At 44.7% G+C, this 5,605-nt stretch overlaps 1 long non-coding RNA gene across 3 annotated transcripts; it reads left to right on the top strand.

Annotated features, from left to right (window-relative positions):
• Nucleotides 1–676: 676 nt before the first annotated feature.
• LOC123091503 (uncharacterized) lies at nt 677–4,455 on the top strand. Of its 3 annotated transcripts, none has more exons than XR_006443225.1 (6): nt 677–976; nt 1,052–1,416; nt 2,168–2,724; nt 2,832–3,062; nt 3,740–3,823; nt 4,154–4,455. It is a non-coding gene; the product is annotated as an uncharacterized lncRNA (long non-coding RNA). The 3 variants fall into 3 exon arrangements; XR_006443224.1 differs by having other exon boundaries at nt 2,832–3,012; XR_006443223.1 differs by having other exon boundaries at nt 2,832–3,823.
• Nucleotides 4,456–5,605: the final 1,150 nt, after the last annotated feature.

Below are 5,605 nucleotides of genomic sequence, written 5' to 3' on the forward strand. Positions count from 1 at the left end.
AAAAATGAAAACTTCCTTAGGCAACATTGTTTGCCATTGCAATATGCACCTTTGTGCACAATATGAGATCATTTTTTTTTGAATTTTTCATGTGAAAAGTAGAAAAAAAAGAATGCTCAGGTAGATTCTTTTTTGAAACATAAATTGTCTTTTTGATGAGGGTGGATCGAAAGCATTTTACATGTTAAGATTTGGTCAACTATACGTAAAACTATGTCTTACAGTTTTGGAAAATGGTGTGGTGCCATTTTGAAACAAATAATTGGTAGTTCTTCATAAAAAAAGGAATTTTGTCACTCCGAAAATAGAAAATGTTTTTTTTCCTAAAAAATCACTTCTCATAACACTTTTTAAAGATATTTGTCTTATTTCAATTTCATGTTTGTTAGTTTTCCTAAAAAACTAGGTCACATTTGCTGACACAATGAGAATGTTTTTATTTTTTTGAATTTCTCATATCATAAAACTGTTTATATGATTCAATACCTTATTTTAAGTCGATTATGACCAATTTAAATGGTCATAACGTGTACTGGTTTTTGATTGGTCTATAGGCATGTCACGCGGATCGTGCCTCCAAGGCCGTCGGATGCTCCCGGATCCGACGGCAGCCCTTTCTCCCTCACCCTCTCACCCCACGAAGCCCGGCCCACATCCCCGAACTCGAACCCTAGCGCTCCCAAACGCCGCCGCTCCAGATCCCTCGTCCCTCACCCTCTCCCCTCGTCTCCCACCCACCGCCGCCACCCACCCGCCGTCCCTCCCAAACTGCGCCTCCGTACCGCCCACCTCCTCTCCTCCCACCTCAAGCAGAGCCCTCTCTCTCCGCCGCCGCCAGACGATTCTGGCGATCTCTGGCTCCTGGGGCATAACACGAGCGGCTCCTGGGGCTCGTCTCGCTCCGCTGGGTCTTCCAGCGCCACCCGCGACCGTCTCCCGTAGCTAGGGTTTTCCCCGGCGTGGTTCGGCGACTCAGGTGCGTCCCTCTACTCCATCTCCTCCTCCTCACATCCCTCCCTCACTTCCTCACCTCATGTTCTCTCCCTCCCAGATCCAGGATGCCATGGGCGGATGGCCTCTTCCTCCCCTGCCCCGACGCCATGAAGTTGCTAGACCTGGCCGTTGGCCGCGAGCCCAGCCACCTCCTTGCGGCCGCATCGTCTGGATCTGGCCGACTCTCTAGCCCGGCCGCATCATCGGGGTCTGGCCCGCGAGGATCCAGGCCGCTCACCCCCGCTCCCGTCTGTCGCCGCTCCGGATCCGCGCCACCCGCGCTCCTCGACCTCGAGCTTCGCCCCCGCCCGTCTGTTGCCGCTCCGAGGCGGCGACACAGCTGGCCTGAGCCCGAGCAAGAGCAGCAACTCATCTCGCCCAAGCCGTTGGCCGTGAGCCCAGCCACCTCCTCGTCCTGGAAAGGTGAGGCTCACCTCTTCGTTCCTTTCTCCGTGACACACTAGTGTTGTAGTGGTAGCTACGCGGGATCGTTGATTACTACTAGATGATATCTTGTACTTATTTGCAAAATTAAATCAACCCAGCCCAGGTCTGAACCCTACAACATAGGACAGTAGTTTGTGAGAAACCAATAATTTTGATGCTCACTAATTTGATACCATCTTGAATACCCGTGGTGTGAATGTTTCTACTGCAGTAGATATTGTTGGCTATCTCTCACGTGATACTGGAAGACTTTACCTGCATCCTACTGATATTCCCAGCTCGTGGACCAGCTTTGCTCTGAGAATGTCGCTGCAAAAACCAAAACAAAACTTGCTCTGAATATGGTCAAGAGACCTGAGAGACAAAAACAAACAGCAATAAATCACAACAGTTGTCTTCATTGTATTTCTTGCAGTAGATGTGGTCCATTTGCTACCACAAAATACCTGCATCTTACACTTCTGTAAACTTAGTTTTTTTACTCCGCAATGACCATTTCACATTCAGCATTTGAATTTCAACATTACAATCTGCGAACCTCTTATGTAAACTTCTTGTGTAGATGTGGTCCAATTGCTATCACCAATATCTCCAGCTTACACTTCTGTAAATCATAGATTTTCTTTTTACTCTGCAGTGATTCCTCCACATCCAGCACAGAGCATTTGAAAAAGAAAATTACATTAGCATCTGCAAATGTCTTACTGTGTTTTGCTCTTGTTTACAGGGTTCAACCAATGCAGCCCACGAGATGAATATATGAGTATATGAGCTAATGTATGTTTTGGTAGATATATACAAATCAATGTGAATTCTGAACTGAGCGACCCATGAGTTCATCCATACAAATATGTGAATTCTGAACTGAGTGACCCTTGAGTTCATCCATACAAATATTCATCTCGATAGTCCACTGTTTACTACAGTAGTAGTTATTTTAGTTTCCACACATCGGTTATTCTGAATTCCCAGTCACAGGTAACTGCCAAACCGCACAACTTAATTTTACACTACTGGAAAAGGGTGCAAGTTATGATTCCTTTGCTGAAGCCTGCACGTCTCTATCTAAATTGTTTGTCATGAGTTTTCTGACTTTAATCGATCGCAGCAGCTGGAAGATGGAGCCTGACCAGAGTGGCACCGGGCAGACTTCTCCCCGTGGGAATGACTGAGAGGTTGTGCAGCTCACTGCGTGGCCTGCCTAGGGTTTCTGGTGGCTACACGCCGGCCATGGGTCTCCGAACACCATGAAGGCGACGATGCTGATTCGATTTGATCCTCAAGGTAGCCCTTCCCTTCCCCTTCTCTCTTTGATTCGATCTAATCTGGCAGCCATGGATGAACACTGACAGTGTATGTAACTCTATTCTTCGTGTTCTGCTATGCTGCAGGCCACCCGTGGATCTTGCTGCAGGAGGTGTGTTTTGGAGAACCAACCTGAGATGCAGGTGGGTTCTTGGGCCGTGCTCTTCTCGAGCATGAGGGCCATGAGGGGTTTGCTCCTCTGCCCCTAGGGCGACCAAGAGGTCCTGCCCTGAGGTCAAGCACGTCCACGCCGACCCACGACGACACGTAGCATCTCCATCTCCCTCTGCTTGCTATTGCTGCTCCGAATTATACATGTTGGCAAAGAGATGTCCCTGTTTTCCTCAATACTATGCACTGCTATATTTATGTGGCTGTCTTTGTGTGCATCTTATTTTGAAACCAACTGAGACACCTCCATCTTATTATGTGGTTGTCTTCGTGTATATCTAGCGTTGCTCTCACTACCTCCCGTCCCTAGATTTCCAATTGCCTTTGTTGCCTGCTCATTTAATTAATTAAAACTGCATGTGTGCGTGTAAGTATGGCTGTGAGAACAAGATCAATGGTGGCTTCCACCAAACAGATCAAACTTTTAATACTTGCTACACATGCTTGTGTACCTAAACATATTGTAAACTTGTTGTTGTTGTTGACCGTGCAGTCTAAAAAACAACACCCGTTCAGTCTCATTATTGTGTACCTGATTGTGTATGTGATGATTGTAGTGATGATCTTTGACATTTGAAAGATAAATGGCATGTTCTTAGTTCTCACCTTTGAGTAGTTTTGATATTGCGTTAAAGAGTCATTTCTCATTTGTTCTGTTAAAGTTGTCTACACTCTTCCCAAGAGATGTTGTTTCTTATTATTCGTACTTAAATGGCTTAAAGTTGTAGAAACCATGTTTTTAGAACAACTATAGTTGCCTTCAAAAGCTGCAATTAATTGGAGAGGGTACCTTATTATTTGCTCTCTTTAATTGTTTTTGCAGGTCCATAACAGCTCGCTCAATCAGTATTGGCTGTGACGTCGATGGAGAACTAAACCTTGCTGCCACACTCTGCAACATCAACAGGTACTACCTGAGCTAGTGATGTTTGATTGCATGCGCTGCCTAGAATTACTAGGTCATATTAGTCCTAGAATAGTAGTTTCTTCAGATTGATCTATCTGGATAACAGCGGCAATTTAGTTTGTCCAAGATAATTATTGGTACAGATTTTTCTGTACTTGTACACACAAAATAGATAGAGGTGACGTGTGGTTATATTCTGTCTGTTTTGATCTCAACTAGCTATTCATTGTGGTTGTTACTGTTACATGTACATATGCTTCATGATTTAGTCCCTAGCTGTCTTGTATATTTGTTTTTAATTTGTTTCTAACTCTTTTGGTTTATTGTTAGGTGCCTACGTTCGGACTCTACGAACATACCCGAAAATGGTGTTCCCTCATTTACAGGAGCTCTAGTCTGGAAGTGAAGTAGGAAGTATATTTGAAGTTCAAGGCCGTGTAGCAAATAGTTGTATGTTTTGTCTATGTGTAATAGACTATACATATTGTAATAGACTATGTACAGATTATAGTAGACTAATTTAGTGTTCTTTGTTGAACTGCATCTGTTATATTTTGTTTGAAATAATGATTATGTGATTTGAAAAAAATCAGTGAAATGGAAACCTGACTCGTGGGACCAACTTATGAAAATAATCTGAGCAATTTTGAAATTTCTGTCATGTGGGTCAAATGTGTGGCAGTATGACAAGTGGGACTCATTTGATTGGTGGGTCCGGCTGCAAAATATAACAGCCCAAACAATGTTAAAAGGACATGACCTAGAAATAAAAAAGGCCGAATTATTGGGTCAAGCCCATGTTGGTAACTCAAGTTAAAGAGAAAAAAAATGGGCTGAATTGTTGGGTTCGGCCCATGTAGAATGTCAAATTGGACTGGGCTGAATCTTACCAACGACCTTCTCAATTGGTCGCAATTTTGCCACGTCAGATTGCCACGTCGGATTTTCTCAAAAAAAAAAAAGATTGCCACGTCGGATCCGACGTGGCCTGGGCAGACAACCATCGACCAAAATAAAAGGTCATAGAATCCATGACCTTTTGTTTTGGTCGTGGCCTTCCACGACCTTTTCACAGAGAAGGTCGCTATAGTCAGTTTACGACCTTCAGCTTTTGACCTTCTGTTTTTGGTCACAAAAAGGTCGCAAATGAAAAACCATGACCTTTCAGTGACCAATAGTGGTGGTCACAAGTTGACATATTTCTTGTAGTGTTCAATGATGATGAGTCCGGCGCCCATATTGTCTTCGGCATTGCAAGGCGGGTTCCTTCTCCGAATACTCCAAAGTAGATCTTGAATACAAGAATCGTGTCTGGCTCTGCAAAACAAATTCCGCATACCACTGTAGAGAGTACAATATTCCACGAGTCTAATCTGCCGACAACTTTTCCATAGCGTGACATCACGCCGTGGCTCGGTCATTATTCGAACCGTTTTCTCAACCTGCTACTACGTGTTTCGCGAGGCGGTTTTATTGGCACGTCTTGTCGAAGCAGAGATCGTGTCCCCTTATCATGGGATTCTCATCAATACGGGCGTGGGTAACCCAACCACGCCATTAGCATGGTGCTTGGTGAATAAGCGAGTTTCTAGGACAAGTGGGGAGGCACATGACTGTCGCCTTTATAAAGAGATAAGGAGTCCCCTTTTTTCACTCACGCCTTCTTCCTCCTCTGCTCATCCATTCTCGAGCTCCAACGCCCAAGGTTTCACCTTCTCCGCAAAAACATTCCGAACATGTTCGAAGCGGGAGGCAAGTGGATGGCCTCCTCCGTCACAAAGG

Source organism: Triticum aestivum, chromosome 4B (assembly GCF_018294505.1).
Source record: "Triticum aestivum cultivar Chinese Spring chromosome 4B, IWGSC CS RefSeq v2.1, whole genome shotgun sequence".
In the NCBI taxonomy this organism is placed as follows: Eukaryota; Viridiplantae; Streptophyta; class Magnoliopsida; order Poales; family Poaceae; genus Triticum; species Triticum aestivum.